The sequence below is a fragment of the Apodemus sylvaticus genome, chromosome 2, assembly GCF_947179515.1.
Source record: "Apodemus sylvaticus chromosome 2, mApoSyl1.1, whole genome shotgun sequence".
NCBI lineage: Eukaryota > Metazoa > Chordata > Mammalia > Rodentia > Muridae > Apodemus > Apodemus sylvaticus.
In genome coordinates this window covers 73353786-73373209 of record NC_067473.1, presented here as the reverse complement: position 1 = coordinate 73373209, position 19424 = coordinate 73353786, and the positions used below count along the sequence as shown (strand labels likewise).

The following is a 19424-nucleotide window of genomic DNA, read 5'->3' as shown; positions in this document are numbered from 1 at the left end:
TGTTTCCATGGTCACAGATCCAGCATGGTTAGGCTCTGGTTGGCCCGTCATGCAGAGCTGTAGCAACCAACATCTGTCAAGAAAGTCAGGATCTTTATTGGGAATTTATGCCAAGAGGTAACACTTAAAATATGGACACACGGCTGCAATAGCACAGATGCAGAGCCATTAGGACAGATGTCAGTCATGAACCACCATTGGATACAAGCCAGGCCAATGAGTACCTTAGGAAAAGTGTGATCTATGGAATCCATATGATCTTATGTTCCCATCCCCTGTGAAAGCCTGGATTCCCACATTTCCAGCTCTGATGGAACAATTGGACATTTCCAACTCTAATGTATAACCATTGTAGTATCCCCTACTCTATTTCATTGAGTGTCCTTTGCTGATGCCCAATGCATTCATTCATATGTTGAATTCCATATACTGAGAACCACTGTTTGTTTTCTCTAATAAAATCTAGCTTTTATAGGTTTAGGAACCTCACTATACATTCTAAAAATGCTAAACACTTGCTCACACGGAAGCCTTGAGATTCAATGAACACACAGAACCAACTATCATATGAAAGTCATATGATATGATGGTAAAAGCACAGCTGTAGTTTAAATGAGTTGAAAGTCCATCCATGTGGCAAGAGAGAAAGTGCATCTATATCAAGTATGTGGACAGTTTCCAAAATCACATGAAAAGGGGGCACCTGGATTTGAACCAGGGACCTCTTGATCTGCAGTCAAATGCTCTACCCCTGAGCTATACCCCCATGGACACCAGTTTACACAGTTAATAATTTTCATTCTCAGTGGTGATATAATATGATGGACTATAAAGGTAAATTACAGATCCTCACAGACTATATCCCAGAAGCTCCCAGACCTGACTGGTGAGATGCCTTCCTCAGCTCTGCAGATTTCCTGGCCCATCATTGAATAGCATCATCAGGCATGGAAATGGAGAAGAACAGCCTTCAGATACTGAGCTCCCTTCACACTGCTGTCCTGGGTTAGCTCCTGAGCTGGCCAACTGCCTTCCACCTGAGCCTACAGACACCCCAAATATTGCTTACCAGCAGACAAATGTACTATCACTCAGAGTTCTCACAGGACCCCAGCTGACATTGTCAGTTCAAACACTGTAGGATCCCTCTCTGCCTGGTACATGAGCTCAGTCAGTCTTTGGCGTCAGAGACTGAAGTGAGCAGTGTGCTCTGGAAGGGGGAGAGAAACTCACAGGGGAAATGTCCACCCTTTACACACAGTCCAATTCTGTGACTTTCATCCCTAGTTCTGACTACAGATTCACCAGAGAGACACAGAGAGAGGCACATCCTTTTATGGTTTGGCTTTCCTTATTGGTCCCTGGACGCCAGCTGTCTCTATAACTGCTGTGCCTAAAAAGTCCCTAAATTCTCCCCTATTGTACACACCTTCTATTTAGAGGCCAACAGAACCAGAGAAATTAGGTCTATGCAGGAACAGGGAAGACAGATAATGAGAGTGGGAGAGACACTCAGCATGTAGGAAGAGATGGGAAACAGCCATCTGCACACATGACAGGCTGGTCTGTAGATCCCAGTTCTATTGAGGTCCATGACTGGAATGAATAGAAGAGACCGAAATCTCTCTCTCTCTCTCTCTCTCTCTCTCTCTCTCTCTCTCTCTGTGTGTGTGTGTGTGTGTGTGTGTGTGTGTGTATGTGTGTGTGTGTGTGTGTGTGTGTGTGTGAGTGAGTGATATGTCCAGGAGTAAAAACAACCTTGTGGTAGGGGGCACCTGGATTTGAACCAGGGACCTCTTGATCTGCAGTCAAATGCCCTACCCCTGAGCTATACCCCCACCTGTTCATTAATGTCTCATGGGCACTCAGAACCTGCATGGCCACTCCCAGGCTGCTAACATCTGGTATGTTCGCCCTTACCAGTGCTCTGTCATCATTGGCTTCCTCCTATGATGCCCAGCCCTAAACTGCCTCTGTGTATCTGACAGTATGTCCTCATGAATGACTGGTGTTTTTCTGGCTTAAAATATAGCTGAGGCAGGGGCATTAAATTCAGGAGGCTTCAGCTGCTGCTACTTCAACTTTTAACCCAACTAAAAGAGCCATTTGCGTGTGAGGCACTGACACACTGCTTTGTGTGTGAGGCAGGAGTGGACAGAATAGAAAGTTCTCTGTCTGCTGAGAACTCCTTGGTTAGATTTTCTAGGAGGGACAAATAAAACATTCCTGATTATTAACCAAGGGAAATTGGTCTAAAGTTCTCTTTCTTTGTTGGGTCTTTGTGTGGTTTATGTATCAAGAGTAATTGTGGCTTCATAAAACGAATTGGGTAATGTTCCATCTGTTTCTATTTTGTGCAATAGTTTGAAGAGTATTGGAATTAGGTCTTCTTTGAATGTCTTATAGAACTCTGCATTGAACCCATCCTGTTCTGGGCTTTTTTCCCCCTTGGGAGACTGCTAATGACTGCTTCTCTTTCTTTAGAGGTTATGGGATTGTTTAGATCATTTATCTGATCCTGATTTCACTTTGGTACCTGGTATCTGTCTAGAAAATTGTCCATTTCATCTAGATTTTCCACCTCTGTTGAGTGTAGGCTTTTGTAGTAGGATCTGATGTTTTTTTTTTTTATTTCCTTGGTATCTGTTATGTCTCCCTTTTCATTTCTGATTTTGCTGATTTGGATATTCTTTCTGTGCCCTCTGGTTTGTTTGGCTAAGGGTTTATCTATCTTGTTTGTTTTTTTTTTTTTCAAAGAACCAGCTTCTGTTTTTGTTGATTCTTTGTATAGTTCTTTTTGTTCCTACATGTTTGATTTAAGCCCAGAGTTTGATTATTTCTTGCTGTCTACTCCTCTTGGGTGTATTAGCTTCTTTCTGTTCTAAAGCTTTTAGGTGTACCGTTAAGCTGCTAGTGTATGCTTTCTCCAGCTTCTTTTTGGAGGCACTCAGAGCTCTGAGTTTCCTTTTAGCACTGCTTTCATTGTGTCCCATAAATTTGGGTATGGTGTGCCTTCATTTTTATTAAATTCTAAAAAGTCTTTGCTTTTTTTCCTTATTTCTTCCTTGACCAAGGTATCATTGAGTAGATCCTTGTTCAGTTTCCATGTGTATGTGGGCTTTGTGTTGTTTTTGCTGCTATTGAAGACCAGCCTTAATCCATAGTGATCTGATAAGAGGCATGGGATTATTTCAATCTTCTCATATCTGTTGAGGTCTGTTTTGTGACCAGTTATATGGTCAGTTTTGGAGAAGGTACCATGAGGTGCTGAGAAAAAGGTATATTCTTTTGATTTAGGATGAAATGTTCTATAGATATCTATTAAATCCATCTGGTCCATAACTTCTGTTAGTTTCCCTGTGTCTCTGTTTAGTTTGTGTTTCCCTGATCAGTCCATTGATGAGAGTGGGGTGTTGAAGTTACCCACAATTATTGTGTGAGGTGCAATGTGTGCTTTGAGCTTTAGTAAAGTTTCTTTTATGAATGTGGATGCCCTTGCATTTGTAGCATAGATGTTCAGAATTGAGAGTTCTTTCATGGTATATTTTTCCTTTGATGAGTATGAAGTGTCCGGCCATGTCTTTTTTGGTGACTTTTGGTTGAAAGTTAACTTTATCCAATATTAGAATGGCTACTCCAGCTTGTTTCCTGGATCCATTTGCTTGGAAAATTGTTTTCTAGTTTTTTATGCTGAGGTAGTGTTTGTCTTTGATGCTGAGATGGGTTTCCTGTATGCAGCAAAATTCTGGGTCTTGTTTGCATTTCCAGTCTGCTAGTCTATGTCTTTTTATTGGGGAATTGAGTCTATTGATGTTAAGAGGTATTAAGGAATAGTGATTGTTGCTTTCTGGTTTTTTTCTTTTTTCTTTTATGATATTTTTATGTTTGTGTGGTTATCTTCATTTGGGTTTGTTGAAAGGTGATTACTTTTGTGCTTTTCCTAGGGTGTAGTTTCCCTCCTTGTGTTGGTGTTTTCCATCTATTATCCTTTATAGGAATGGATTTGTGGAAAGATATTGTGTAAATTTTGTTTTGTCATGGAATACCTTTGTTTCTCTATCTATAGCGCTTGAGAGATTTGCTGGGTATAGTAGCCTGGGCTGGTATTTGTATTCTTTTAGGGTCTGTACCAGATCTGCCCAGGATCTTCTTCCTTTCATGGCCTCAGTTGTAATTCTGATAGGCCTGCCTTTATATGTTACTTGACCTTTTCCCCTTACTGCTTTTGATAGTCTTTCTTTGTTTTGTATATTTGGTGTCTTGATTATTATGTGATGGTAGGAATTTCTGTTCTGGTCCAGTCTATTTGGAGTTCTGTAGACTTCTTGTATGTTCATGGGCATCACTTTAGGGAAGTTTTCTTCTTTATTTTTGTTGAAGATATTTACTGGCCCCTTAAGTTGAGAATCTTCACTCTTTTATACCTATTTATTGGTATTTTCCTTAGGTTTGGTCTTTTCATTTTTTCCTGGAAGCTGTTTGCATTTCCTTTGAATGTTGTGTCAATGTTTTCTGTGGTATCTTCTGTACCTGAGATTCTCTTTTTTATGTCTTGTATTCTGTTTGTGATGCTTGCGTCTCTGACTCCTGGTCTCTTTTCTAGGTTTTCCAATTCCAGGGTTGTCTCACTTTGTGATTTCTTTATTGTTTCTTTTTCCATTTTTAGAACCTCGATGGTTTTGTTCATTTCCTTCGCCTGTTTGATTGTGTTTTCCTGTAATTCTTTAAGGGATTTTTGTGATTCCTCTTTAAGGGCTTCCAGCTGTTTACCTGTGTTTTCCTGTTTTATTTTGAGGGAGTTGTTCATATTCTTCTTAAAGGCCTCTATCATGGTGATGAGAAGTGAGTTTAGATCCAATTCTTGCTTTTCTGGTGTGATGGTGTACCAGGACATGTTGTGGTGGGAGAACTGGGTTCTGATGATACCAAGTAACCTTGGCTTCGGTTGGTTTTGTTCTTATGCTTGCCTCCTGCAGTCTGGTTATCTCTAGTGGTACCTGCCCTCATTATATCTGACTGGAGCCTGTCCATCCTGTAATCCTGTCATGTCAGAACTCCTCAGAGTCAAGCTGTCTCTGCGATCCTGTGATTCTGGGATCCACTGATTTGAGATCCTGGGTGTGTCTGAGTTCGTGGGAGTAAAGCTGCATCTGGGACCCTAAGATCCGGATGTAACCAAGCCCCAGGGATCCTGTGATTCTGTGTTCCTGTGTATGTAAATGGGCCTGGAAGTGGAGCTTCTTCTTGGTGTTGTGGGACTGGCTATGAAGTTTGTACCCAAGGTCATCTCAGAGCACAGGCCCAAACAGGAGGGAATTAACCTGTCCCACAGTGTTCCTGTGTCCCTGGGTCCCTCTGTTCCAAGTCACTCCCAGTATTAGGACAAATGTTGTATCCTCCTCTCCTCTGATCCTATGATTCTAGGCAGGTTAGGACCTGATAAACCTTTTGTTACATCCTAAAAAAGTATATTCATTTCATTCTACCCTGCCATCCCATCTACAGCAATAGAAATCAGAGCTTCATTATGACAAGCCCCATATCTGGCACCACCTGAAGGAATGCTTTCCTTGGCTCCTTTCACCCTTCCAACCTTCATTCTAGCCCAATCCATTCCAATCCCCAAACACTAGGTAGGAAGGAAAGAAGGTTAGAGGGGAAAGGGGGAATAGACTCTTTAGCCTACCACCTACTGATTAGGGCCATCTAATTCCTGGAAATAAAAACAATCAGTGTCATCAGAATATCTTTAACCAGCACACCAGAAATAGCAAAAGCAACAGCACAAACCAGCAGCAGCTGGGGCATCAGCCGCTGCAGGCCCTCTCTGAGCTCATATATTTGTAGGCTCCAAAGATTCCCAGATTTCCAAACATAAACTCTCTGCTGCTGTTTGTTTGCAATACAAAGCTCCTCCTAGAACCTGAGACAATTATATTTAGTGGCTGTGGACAGGCTGAAGTAGCTCCAGATCCCACATCTGGATTAAAACAAAAACATAATCACATAAAAATGTTTTGGAAATTTTTGGTAAGAAACCAAACTCTCACTACACTGAGTATCCAAGTCTGCATCCTGCTAGGCATGGAGGGATTCTGCGTGTCCTAGGGTAGATATATGGGGCAGAACATGGTAAATATAAACCTGATAGAGTCCAGCCTGCAGGAGGCAGGTCAGGTCGTCTAACTCATTGGAGATCAAGCATCACCATGTATACTATACCCTTGGGTGAGACAGTGCCAATGACCTGTATTAATGAGGGAGTCAGCTTGGGTTCAAGAACAGCACTCAAGAACTTTATTTCAATCAAGCCATGCCCCAAAAGCTCTGACACTGTCTGATCATGTTATCAACATCTGTTCTGTATCAAACTTCAAGGATTACGGTCTCTAGATTTTCATCATTGTATCTGTAGACTCTTCATGATTTATTTAGTAGGAGATTTTTGTTTGTCTATCCTAGAGAGTCTAACCAAGGAGTTCTCAGTGGACAGAGAACTTTCTATTCTATCAAATCGTGCCTTGAACTCACCTGTGAAGATCAACAACGCAGCCACTGTGGTTATAGATGTCTCCTTTAGTTGGACTGAAGGAGGCTGAAGCAGCACCACCTGGGCTCACATGAATTAATGTCCTTGTCTCAGCTAGAATTAAGGCCTGGAAATAATAGTCATTCATGAGCACATGGCAGTCAGATGTGTAGAGGCAGCTCAGGGCTGGGCCTCAGAGGAGGAAGCAGATGATGACAGAGCTCTGGCAAGTGCACGTCAGATGTTAGCAGCCTGGGAGTGGCCATGCAGTTCAGAGTACCTGTCAGGCATTAATAAACAGGTGGGGGTATAGCTCAGGGGTAGAGCATTTGACTGCAGATCAAGAGGTCCCTGGTTCAAATCCAGGTGCCCCCTACCACAAGGTTGTTTTTACTCCTGGAGACTTCATGCACTCAGTCCTGTTTCTTCCATTCAGGCCTGGGAGCTCCAGACCAGCCTGTCATGTGGATAGATGGCTGTTCCCTATCTCTCTCTACATGTTTACTGTCCCTCCCCTTCTTTTTATCTGTCTCCCCTGTTCCTGCATGCACCTCGTTTTCTGGTTCTATTGGCCTGTGGATATGTAGATATCATGTTAAGTAGAAGACAAGAACTATAACAGAGAATTAGGGACTTTCTAGGCACAGCAGTTATAGTGACAGCCAGTGTTCAAAGACTAGAAAAGAACGCCCACCCACAAAATTATGTGCCTGTATGGCTCTCTGGTGAATCTGTAGTCAGAACTAAAGAGGCAACTCACAGAATTGGGCTGTCTATATAAGGTGGACATTTCTTCCACCTTATATAGAGGAACTTCTCTCCCCCTTCCAGTGACAAATGGTCACTTACTTTAGACTCAGAAGCTAAAGTCTGGCTAAGCTGCTGTTCCAGGCAGAGGATGCTGCAGTGTTGCTGCTGACAGTGCTAACCAGTGTGTGTGACAACTCTGAGTCATATCCCATTAGTCTTCAGGGAAGGAAGAGAGGGTGTCATGGAGCTCAGGGGGAAGGCAGTGGGCTAATTTAGGAGCTAACCCAGGAGCCTGAAGTGGCCCAGGGTCTTCAGGCTGCTCCTATCTATTTCCTTGGCTGATGGTGCTATTCAAAGATATGGGTGGGAAGGTGCGTATACCTAGTTTGTTGTGCTATAGGGAAGATACAGCGCTGATGAAGGCATCTCACCAGTCAGGTCTGGCAACTTATGGAATATAGGTTTTTGAGGATCTGTAATTTAACTTTATAGTTAGACCTAATATATCATCACTCACATGAAAAGTTTTAACTATGTACCCTAGTACCTGTGGGGGCATAGCTCAGGGGTAGAGCATTTGACTGCAGATCAAGAGGTCCCTGGTTCAAATCCAGGTGCCCCCTTTTCATGTGATTTTTGGGATTTCTTACATGTACTTCTACTGTCTACATCCATGGTATAGCCCTATACTTTGGAGCCACGCAAGTCTTCACATTTTGAATGTATAGTGAGTTTATTCAACCTGTAAAATCTAGGTTTTATTAGAAAGAATGATCAGTGGTTCAGCATATGGAATTCAATACACTGATTATTAGGCATCAGCAAAGGACACTCAAGAATATGGAGTTGGGGATCCTGGGCTGGTAATAAACCAAAGTGGTGATGTCCAGTTGTTCCATCAGAGCTGGGAATGTGGGAAGAGGCTCTCAGAGGGAAGGGAACATGGGATCCTATGGATTTCATGACTCACAGGGTTCCTAAGCTGCTCATGGGTCTGGTCTGTATCCAGCAGTGGCCATGACTGGCATTTGTTCTACAGGGTTAGCATCTGTGCTGTAGCAGCCATGTGTCCCTGTTTTAAATGTTACCTCTTGTAATACACTTCCCAACAAAGATCCTGTCTTTTTGGCAGCTGTTGCTACAGCTCAGTGTTAGGGCCAAGCAGAGCCTGACCATGGTGGATCTCTGCCTCACACCATGGACAGCTCCTCTGCCTGGCCTTCTTAGGAAAGAAGCAGAGAGCACAGGCAGTATTGTCTCCCAACTGTGCTGATGGCCTCAGTTGTTTCTAGTGTAGTGACAGAGTGTACAATGTGACAGACATTCCATCCTAAAACCAAACACAGACTCAAATCAGCACAGTGCTGGCGTCAGTGTCCCTGTCTCTTGTGTGTACTGTCATGTGTCCAATGGAGTGACAGACTCCATTGGAACTTTTGAGGATGTTGGCTCCTCCCCCAACTTGAAAGAGAAGTCCCACATGGCCTTTATTGGCAAATGATAGAGCCTAGGAAGTGATAGAGCCTAGGAAGATACTATGTTGAATCCAGAGATCTTCTCAAATATTCATCTGAAACCCTGTTGGTGGGTTATATTAGCAGCCACCAAATAACAACTGTATCCTTTATATTTCTAATAACATGACAGTGCTTTCCTAATAATAGTTCATATGGACACACACACACACACACAATTTTTCTTAAAACTTGATGTTAAGCCTGTGCTGTCTCAGTGGTGAATGAAGCAATGGTAACATTATGCTCTGTCTGCAATCCTTGTGAGAACCTCCTGTTTTTGCACACACATCTTTAAGAATTCACCAGTGACGCTCCTAAGCATTTTTGTGTGCAATGGTTTAGGTACTTGCACAAGTCTTGTTCTATGGGTGAAATATACGGTAGAAGTATATTCACTAGATAAAATCAGTGAATGAAAAGTTTCCCAAGAAGAAGCATTCTGTGATTGCCCTCATCATCTTATGGAAATCACAAAAGTTGTGCCAGTGCCTTTCTGAATCTTCTCCCTTTTGCAGTCTCCACAGTGTTCATCATTTGGCTGTAGTCCTCCCTTACGTCTTTGACATCTCTGTGGTCTTTTAGAGTCATTGTGATGGCTTCCAGTGTCTCTTATTGTAGGAAGTGTGTCACTGTGGGTTTGGAGACCCTCCCCCTCCCTGCAAGGCCATCTCTCCTGGCTGTAGTCAGATCAATATGCAGAGCTCTCTTCCCCAGCACCATGCCTGCCTGCTCACTGCCATGAGTGTCTTCATGAGGATAAGAAACTGAACCTCGGAAACCGTGAGCCAGCCCCAAGTAAATCTTGTCCTTTATAGAGGTTGCCTTGGTCCTGGTGTCTCTTCATAGCAATGGAAACTCTAATGGATACTCTCCAGTTGAGTTCCCGCAGATGGTGAGCTATAAGCACAATTTTCTTTATTAATTTATTGTGTTCTATTATCTGCCACCTGTCAACCATTATTCCACACCAATCCATTCCTACATCTTAACATTAGGTAGAAGAGAAAGTTTGAGGGGAAAGGAGGTTAGACCTCTTTAGACTACTTCCTGCTGATTAGGAGTGTTGAGTTCCTCAGTGGGGGGGGGGCAGTCCAGTCTTTGTGTCTGAATATCTGCACCAGCAATCCAGCAAACCAACAATCAGCAGTCCTGCAATCCAGTAATATAGCAGTTGAGTAATCCAGAAATCCAGCAATCATTAGCAAAAGCACCAACATGAATCAGAAGCACCAGGGGAAGCAACAGCTGCCAAAGACTCTCTCTGAACTTTCATATTTATACCCTTTCAAGAATCCCCAGAATTCCAAACATGAAATATTTGGAGCTGATGAAAATCATGCCCCTCTTTGAGCTCAAGACAGTTACAGTTAACAGCTATTGACAATTAGAGACATTCCTATATCCCACATCTGAGATTAAAACAAAACTATATTCATTAACCTAGTTGGGTTTTTAAGAAACCAAAATTCTCAATACGCTCACTGCAGTCTTCTGTATATGGAGGGATTCTGGGTGTCTTGTGGTAGACTATGGGGAAGAACATGGCAAATCCAAGCCTGACAGAGTCCAGTCTGAAGGAGGTGGGTCAGGTCCTCTAGCACATTGGAGATGTCACCATGTATGTCACCTTGGGTGAGGCAGTGCAGGTGACCTGTGCTAATGAGGGAGTCTACATAGGTACAAGAACAAGACTCAGGGACTTGATGTCAATCCAGCCTTGCTCCAAGACTGTCACCTGCTGATCACATGTTATCAATGACTGCACTGTATCGCTCTTCAGTCACTGTGGTGTCCAGATGTCCTTCATCATTTCTGTAGGTATGATTTACTTGTGATATGGAGATATGAGTGAATGACTTGGTTATTAAGCAGGAGTGTTTTATTCGTCCCTACTAGAGAATCTGACCAAGGAGTTTGGAGCAGACAGAGCACTTTCCATTCTGTCCACTCCTGCCTCCCACTCACCTCCAAAGGCTAGCTATGAAGCCATTGTGTTGCATGTGGGTTGTTACCCCAACCTGCAGGGGTTTTCAACGGGAAAACTAAGAGAGAAGGGAAGAGAATGGAAAGGGCCGGAGACGCGAAGAACGAGGCCAAGATGGGTTTTCTGCTCAAGGTCTAACAAATTGAATTGTATGGAATTCATACAAGCAGGGGAAGAAATAAGGCAAGTGGGATTTTCCACAAAGCCTGGGCATTGTGCCAAGTGTAAGATATTTTCCTCTGGCAGGGCACAGAGACCATCGACCACCAGATTTCTCCAAGGCCTGTAGCTGAGGAGAAGTCAAAACCTAAGTCCATGTTTAAAATGGAATCTGAACATAAAGTATAATCAGTTTGGCACCAGTCAGGTTGTAGTTGAGGCAAGTTTGAAGCAGCACCAGCTGCAGCCTCCTGCCTCAGATAGGACCTCAGCAGGATAATGCTGGTCATTCATGAGGACATGACAGTGAGATGTGCAGAGGCAGCTCAGGGCTGGGCCTCAGAGGAGGAAGCAGATGATGACAGAGCACTTGTAAGTGCCCATGCCAGATGTTAGCAGCCTGGGAGTGGCCATGCATGTTCTGAGTGCCTGTGAGACATTAATAAACAGGTGGGGGTATAGCTCAGGGGTAGAGCATTTGACTGCAGATCAAGAGGTCCCTGGTTCAAATCCAGGTGCCCCCTACCACAAGGTTGTTTTTACTCCTGGAGATATCACACACACACACACACACACACACACACACACACACACACAGAGTGGGGGAGGGAGAGGGAGAGAGAGAGACAGAGGGGAGAGGGAGAGAGAGAGAGAGAGAGAGAGAGGAGAGAGTTAGTTCTGTTTCTTCCATTTAATCCAGTTGTGGACCTCAATAGACTTGGGATCTACAGACCAGCCCATCATGTGTGTAGATGACTGTCTCCCATCATTTCCTACATGCCAACTATCCGACCCATTCTTCTTATCTAACTCCCCTGTTCCTGAACATGTCTACTTTCTCTGGTTGTGTTGGCATGTAGATACATAGATATGATATTAAATAAAAAGCAAGAACCATTAGGGAGAATTAGGGACTTTCTAGGCACTGCAGTTATAGTGTCAGCAAGTGTCCATGGACCAATATGGAAAGACTAACCATAGAAGTATGTGATTCTGTGGCTCTCTGGTGAATCTGTAGTCAGACCTAAGGAGGCAAGTCACAGAATTGGGCTGTGTGTGTACAGTGGACATTTTGCCTGTGATCCTCTTTCCCTCTTCTAGAGCCTACTTCTCACTGACTTCACCCTCAGAGTATAAAGGCTGTGTGAGCTGCTGTCCCAGGCAGAGAGGGGTCCTGCTGTGGTCCTGCTGAAAGTGCTAACTCGGTTCTGTGACAAGTCTGAATGACAGCCCATCTGTCTTCAGGGAAGGAAGAGAGGTGTGTCTGGGGGCCTAGGTAAAATGCAGTTGGCCATCTCAGAGCTACCCCAGGACAGCAGTGTGACGTAGGCTCAGGGTCTGCAGGCTGCTCCTCTCCTTTTCTTGGTGATGATGCTATTCAGGGATGGTCCTGGAGAGCTGCAGAGCTGAGGAAGGCATCTCACCAGTCAGGTCTGGCAGCTTCTGGAAAGTGGGTCTGTGAGCATCTGTAATTTCACTTTATAGTCAGTCATAATTTATCACCATTCAGATGAAGATTATTAATTGTGTACACTTAATGTGGGGGTATAGCTCAGGGGTAGAGCATTTGACTGCAGATCAAGAGGTCCCTGGTTCAAATCCAGGTGCCCCCTTTTCATGTGTTTTTGGAAACTGCCTGACCACATTCACAGTATAGACCTACTTTCTCTTTTGACTCAGGTGGCTTGACACTCACCTCCGTGAGAGTACAGCTGTGTTATCGCACACCAGATCCCTTTTGTGGCAGGCAACTCTGTCTGTTCATCCGGTGTCAGCTTTTCTGGTGAGCAAGTCTCCACTTTTTTTATACTATATATTGAGTTCCCAAAACCTTGAAAAGCTAGGTTTTATAAGAAAGCAACTTCAGTGGTTCTCAGAATATATAAATTCAACACACAAGATGCACTGGGCAGCCTCAAAGTACTGTAAACTAAATGAAGAAGGGGATAGAGGGATGGTATTTTCCTAGAGTTGGAGACATTCAATAGGTGCATCAGAGCTGGAAATGTGGGATTCCAGGCTCTCATGGGGAGAATAAGAGCCTTAGATGCCATAGATCACAGAGTTTCCAAACTGCTCATGGGCGTGGTTTGTATCCGGTGGTGACTCGTGACTGGCAACTGTTCCACAGGCTCAGCATCTGTGTTGTAGCAGCCATGTCTCCCTATGTAAGTGTTAGTTCTTAGAATGAGTTTCCCACAGAAGATCCTGACTTTCTTGGCAGCTCTTGCTACAACTCAGTGTAAAGGGCCAAGCAGAGCCTGACCCTGCTGCAGCTCTGTTTTGCGACTTGGGCAGCTCCTCTCCCTGTCCTTTTCCTGAAGACACAGGGACCATGCAGACCCAACTGTCCTCCACTGTGCCTCGGCTCTTTCTACAGTGACAGAGATTCTAACCCAAACACAGACTCAAATGAGCACAGTGCTGAGGTCAAATCAGCACAGTTTCTCTGTCTCTGGTGTTTATTGTCATGTCAGTGACAAACTCCATTGATGGTTTGGAGGATCCTGGCCCTTTGCCAAACTGGAAAAAGAAGTTCTGTGAGTCACATGAGCTACAAGTAACAGAAGCTAAGAAGATCCAGTGTTGAATTCACGGATCTTCTTGAATATTCATCTGAATCCTTGTAGTGGGTTGGTGGTTAGTAGTCACAAATACTAATTGCATATTTTGAATAATACAACCATATTTTCCTAAAAATAGGTCCTTTGAACACCTCTACCTCCCCTATGTACACACTGTAGTTTTCTCTCACAACTGGATATTGAGGTTTTTCCTGAATTGAGCAATGGAACCCTCCTGCTCTGTCTCTGCAGTGCTGTGTGAACCTCCTGATATCTGCCTATGTGTCTGTAAGAACTTACCAGTGAGGCTTCTAAGCTTGTCATTTTTGTGTGTAATGTTGTACTACTCTGCAAAAATCCTTGTTCTATGAGGAAAGTATTCCATGGAAGTATATTTCCTAGATGAATTCTGAATGAAAAATTTTCCATGAAGATGCATTCTGTGATTTTCCTCATCATCTTTTGCAAATCACAGAAATTGAGCTAGGGCCTCTCTGAATCCTTTCCATGTTCTCCATCTCCAGAGACTCCATTTTGTGACTATGAATCTTTCTTACATCTTTGTTATCTGGGTTTGTATGTGATGGTTTCTAAGAGAAGGATTCACAGGGCAGAAATGCCTGTGAACTAGAAATTTCTCATTTCTTTGGGGACTCAGTTATGTCCTGTGATGTCCTGCTGAAACAGACAAATGAGTGGATGCTTTGCTGAAGAAGACAGGTGAAGGATGTGTGATGATTAGATAGGGTGTTAATCTAACCCCACAGTCTGTGTAACAAAGCTTTTGCATTGGTTCACCTTGCACCACATTTCTGATCTTTGCTTCTTGTGACTTCACACAGAGTTACTTGCCAAAGAACTTCTCACAGTATTTCAGCTGCTTCTGCAGACTCATGTTGATTTTGCGGAGCCTCTCGGTTTTTTCTGGATCCAACTGTCACTGCTGCTTTGTGTTTTATATTTCCAGAGTGCACTGGACTGGTGACAACAAAGGTTGAAATTGTCCCCAAATAACCACTTCTAAGCAGGACTGCAACCCCTGTTCTCTATTGTTGTTTTCCACTAGCTCCCGCAGGTGGTCTAGAAAGGAGGTTGAAGCATTTAAGAACCCTCATTAAAGTGGGTTTTGAAAAACCCAAGCCTACATTCTGCAGGCTACGCTCTGACTGTTCGAGTAACCAGTCTTTGTACCTGGTCCATGCTGATGCTGAGCTGGTGGTTTAGGGTCAACATGTGGTTAACTCTCTCTCAAATTTGGAGATCTTCATTCAAATTTTGGACCAGAAAATAATAAGACAGGAGACCAGAGGGTGAAGAATCACAGAAGGGATTCCCAAGACAGGAATGTGCTGAAGGCTACAGTGGAGTGGGAAGTGAAACAGGGTGGGGATTTCATCCAAAACCCCAGGTGGAAGCAGCGCAGGACTGCAGCTCTGTCCTTGATTCTCCACCTGAGGCCACAGATGCTGGCCAGCAAAGGGTGGAGCGTGCTGTGCATGAAGGGACTCTGTGTGCCCTGTGGTAATGAGAATTTCTGCATAGTTTACAAAAACAAGATGCAGGAACAGCAGACTGAGAATTTTCCATTCCATCTACTCATCCCTCATACACACCTCCAAAGGTTTTGCATATGGCTCTTTTAGTTTGGTTAAAAGTTGAAGTAGCAACAACTGAAGACTCTTACATTTAATTCCCCTGCCTCAGCTAGCATCAAGCCAGAAACATGCCAGCCATTCATGAGGACATCTTGTCAATGTGCAGACGCAGCTCAGGGCTGGGCCGCACAGGAGGAAGCAGATGATGACAGAGCACTGACAAGTGCACATGCCAGATGTTAGCAGCCTGGGAGTGGCCATGCAGGTTCTGAGTGCCCGTGAGACATTAATGAACAGGTGGGGGTATAGCTCAGGGGTAGAGCATTTGACTGCAGATCAAGAGGTCCCTGGTTCAAATCCAGGTGCCCCCTACCAGGTTGTTTTTACTTTTGGAGATTTCACACACTAAGTCCTGTTTCTTCTATTGACTCCATTCATGGACCTCACCAGGCCTGGAAGCTACAGACCAGCCTGTCATGTGAACAGATATCTGTCACCTATGTGTTCCTATATGGTGACTGTCTCTCCCATTCTCATTATCTGTCTCCCCTGTTCCTGCATATACCTAGTTTCTCTGGTTCTTTTGACTTCTAAATAGAAGGTGTGTACAATAAGGGAGAAATTAGGGACTTCTTACGCACAGCAGTTATAGTGACAGCCAGCGTCCAGGGACCAATAAGGAAAGCCAAACTATAAAAGGATGTGCCTCTCTGGCTATCAGGTGAATCTATGGTCAGAACTATGGAGGCAAGTCACAGAATTGGGCTGTGTGTGTAGGGTGGACATTTGCCCTGTGAGCTTCTCTCCCCCTTCCAGAGCACACTGCTCACTTCAGCCTCAGAGGCTAAAGACTGGCTGAGCTGCTGACCCCGGCACAGAAGGATCCTACAGTGTTGCAGCAGACAATGTCAGACAGTGTGAGCTGGAGCCCTGCGAGAAGTCTGTGTGGCATCGCATTTGTCTTCTGGCAAGCAAGAGAGGGCTGTCTGGGGACCCAGCATTTACCTCCAGAGCTAACCTAGGACAGCAGTGTGAATTGATCTCAGAATCTGAAGGCTCTTCTCCTCCACTTCCTTGCCTGATGATGCTATTCAAGGATGGGCCTGGAAATCTGCAGAGCTGGGGAAGGCATCTCACCAGTCAGGTCTGGCAGCTTCTGGGATATAGTCTGTGAGGATCTGTAATTTAACTTTATAGTCCCTCATATTATATCACCACCAAGAATGAATATTATTGAATGTGTACACTGGTGTCTATGGGGGTATAGCTCAGGGGTAGAGCATTTGACTGCAGATCAAGAGGTCCCTGGTTCAAATCCAGGTGCCCCCTACCACAAAGTTGTTTTTACTCCTGGACATATCACACACACACACACACACACACACACACACACACAGAGAGAGAGAGAGAGAGAGAGAGAAAGAGAGAAAGAGACAGAGGGAGGGATATATATATATATATGGAGAGAGAGAGAGAGAGAGAGAGAGAGAGAGAGGGAGAGAGAGACAGAGGGAGGGATATATATATATATATGGAGAGAGAGAGAGAGACAGAGAGAGAGAGAGAGAGACAGAGAGACAGAGAGACAGAGGGAGAGAGAGACAGAGGGAGGGATATATATATATATATATGGAGAGAGAGAGAGAGAGAGAGAGAGAGAGAGAGAGAGAGAGAGAGAGAGAGAGAGAGAGAGAGAGAGAGAGTATTCTGTTTCTTCCATTCATTCCAGTCCTGGACCTCAGTAGACTTGGGATCTACAGACTGGCCCTTTAAGTTGGAAATCTTCGCTCTCATCTATACCTATAATCCTTAGCTTTGGTCTTCTCATTGTGTCCTGGATTTCCTGGATGTTTGGGTTACAAGCTTTATGCATTTTGCATTTTCTTTGACTGTTGAGTCAATGTTTTCTATGGTATCTTCAGCACCTGAGGTTCTTTCTTCTGTCTCTTGTGTTCTGTTGTTGATGCTTAGATCTATGACTCCTGAATTCTTTACTAGGTTTTCTACCACCAGACATACATCACTTTGTAATTTCTTTATTGTTTCTACTTCTACTTTTAGATCCTGGATGATTTTGTTCAGTTCCTTCACTTGATTGTTTGGGTTTTTCTGTAATTCTTTAAGGGATTTTGTATTTCTTCTTTAAGGGCTTCTGCCTGTTGTTCCATGATCTCCTTGTATTTCATTAAGGGATTTTTGTGTTTCCTCTTTAAGGGCTTTTACCTGTTGTCCGATATTTTTTTGTATTTCTTTAAGGGAGTTATTTAAGTCTTTCTCAAAGCTCTCTATCAGCATCATGAGATATGATTTTAAATCCAACTCTTGCTTTTTCTGTGTGTTGGGGCATCCGGGACTTGCTGTGGTGGGAGAACTATGTTCTGATGTTGCCATGTCCTATATTTCTGTTTGTAGGGTTCTTGTGCTTGCCTTTCACCATCTGGTTATCTCTGGTGCTGGTTGGTATTGTTGTCTCTAGCTGGAGTTTGTTCCTCCTGTGGGCCTGTAAGCTGTGTCCTTACTCCTCTGAGCTCAGAAGTGAAAGCACTGCTGGGAGATCTCTCTCTCCTGGTGGGCTGTGCACAGAAGACTGTGGAGTCTCCTGGCTCCCTGGTGCAAATGGTGGTGGAAAGACTTCTGTCCCAGCTGCTTCACTGATCTTATGCCCTGTATGCTCCTGGCTGTTCCCCTTCAGAGAGAAGGTGGAGATCTCACCTCTGCACTCAGAAATGAAAGTGCTGCTGGGAGATCACTCTCTCCTGTTAGGCTGTACACACAAGGCTGTGGAATCTCTGTGATGCAACCTTTGCATTGGTTCACCTTGCACCACATTTCTGATGTTTGTTGTGACTTCACACAGAGTAACTTGCCAAAGAACTTGTCATGATATTCTATATGCTTCTTGATGCTTCTACAGACTCATGTCAATTTGGCAGATCCTCTCATTTTTTTCTGGATCCAACTGCCACTGCTGATTCATGTATAATATTTGCTGAGTGCACTGGACTGCTGACAACAATGGTTGAAGTTGTCCCCAAATAACCACTTCTAAGCAGGACTGCAACCCCTGTTTCCTATTAAGTGTTGTTTTCCACTAGCTCCAGTAGGTGGTCTAGAAAGGAGGTTGAAGCATTTAAGAACCCTCATTAAAGTGGGTTTTGAAAAACCCAAGCCTACATTCCGCAGGCTACGCTCTGACTGAGTAACCAGTCTTTGTACCTGGTCCATGCAGATGCTGAGCTGGTGATTTAGGGTCAACATGTGGTTAACTCTTTCTCAAATTTGGAGGACTTCATTCAAATTTTGGACCAGAAAATAATAAGACAGTTGATCAGAGGGTGAAGAATCACAGAAGGGATTCCCAAGACAGGAATGTGCTGAAGGCTAGAGTGGAGCAGGAAGTGAAACAGGGTGGGGATTTCATCCAAAACCCCAGGTGGAAGCAGCGCAGGACTGCAGCTCTGTCCTTTATTCTCCACCTGAGGTCACAGATGCTGGCCAGCAAAAGGTGGAGCGTGCTGTGCATGAAGGGACTCTGGGTGCCCTGTGGTAGGTGTGTGGGGAAGGATATGGAAATTCAAACCTGGTAGAGTCCAGTCTGTAGGAGGTGGGTCAGGTGCTCTTGCACATTGGAGATTAACCATCAGCAAGTGTAATAGGTCCTTGTGTGAGGCAGTGCAGGAGACCTGTGCTAATGAGAAATTATGCATAGTTTTCAAGACACAGGAGCTTTGTCTCAGTGTGCTCTAAGACTCTGACTCCTGCTGATCATTGGCTATCACCCAGGATCTTGTCTCATATTTCAGTGACCATAGTCTGAAGATGTCTTAAGTCATATCTATGGACTCTGCTTTCCCTTAGTTATTTTTTTATTAGATATTTGCTTTATTTACATTTCAAATTGTATCCTCCTTCTACATTACCCCTCTGAAAACCTCTATCCCATTCCCCCTCCCCCTGCTTACCCCTCCCATTTCCTGACTTGCATTCCCCTATACTGGGGCATCATCAAGTCTTCACAGGACCTATGGTCTTTCCTTTCATTGATGTCTGAAATGGTCATCTTATGCTACAAATGTGGCTGGAGCAATGGGTCCCTCCACGTGTATTCTTTGGTTGGTGGTTTAGTCCCTGGGAGCTCTGGGAGTCTGGTTGGTACATATTATTGTTCCTCCTGCAGGGCTACAAACCTCTTTAGCTCCTTGGGTCATTTCTCTAGCTTCTCATTTGGGGACCCTATTCTTATTCTCTTGATTGGCTGTGAGCCATGGGTTCTAACAAGGATCAAAGTATCCATAGTTTAGTCTTCCTTCTTCTTGAGCTTCCTGT

General features: G+C 44.0%; 8 non-coding genes across 8 annotated transcripts; 6 read left to right on the top strand and 2 right to left on the bottom strand.

Moving 5' to 3' along the window:
* Window positions 1-694: 694 nt before the first annotated feature.
* Trnac-gca (transfer RNA cysteine (anticodon GCA)) lies at window positions 695-766 on the bottom strand. Its single transcript has one exon. It is a non-coding gene; the product is annotated as a tRNA-Cys (tRNA).
* Window positions 767-1766: 1000 nt separating this feature from the next.
* Trnac-gca (transfer RNA cysteine (anticodon GCA)) lies at window positions 1767-1838 on the bottom strand. Its single transcript has one exon. It is a non-coding gene; the product is annotated as a tRNA-Cys (tRNA).
* A 4994-nt stretch (window positions 1839-6832) lies between these two features.
* Window positions 6833-6904, top strand: Trnac-gca (transfer RNA cysteine (anticodon GCA)). Its single transcript has one exon. It is a non-coding gene; the product is annotated as a tRNA-Cys (tRNA).
* A 926-nt stretch (window positions 6905-7830) lies between these two features.
* Trnac-gca (transfer RNA cysteine (anticodon GCA)) lies at window positions 7831-7902 on the top strand. The gene has a single exon. It is a non-coding gene; the product is annotated as a tRNA-Cys (tRNA).
* A 3489-nt stretch (window positions 7903-11391) lies between these two features.
* On the top strand, window positions 11392-11463 carry Trnac-gca (transfer RNA cysteine (anticodon GCA)). Its single transcript has one exon. It is a non-coding gene; the product is annotated as a tRNA-Cys (tRNA).
* A 1017-nt stretch (window positions 11464-12480) lies between these two features.
* On the top strand, window positions 12481-12552 carry Trnac-gca (transfer RNA cysteine (anticodon GCA)). Its single transcript has one exon. It is a non-coding gene; the product is annotated as a tRNA-Cys (tRNA).
* A 2845-nt stretch (window positions 12553-15397) lies between these two features.
* Window positions 15398-15469, top strand: Trnac-gca (transfer RNA cysteine (anticodon GCA)). The gene has a single exon. It is a non-coding gene; the product is annotated as a tRNA-Cys (tRNA).
* An 886-nt stretch (window positions 15470-16355) lies between these two features.
* Window positions 16356-16427, top strand: Trnac-gca (transfer RNA cysteine (anticodon GCA)). The gene has a single exon. It is a non-coding gene; the product is annotated as a tRNA-Cys (tRNA).
* Window positions 16428-19424: the final 2997 nt, after the last annotated feature.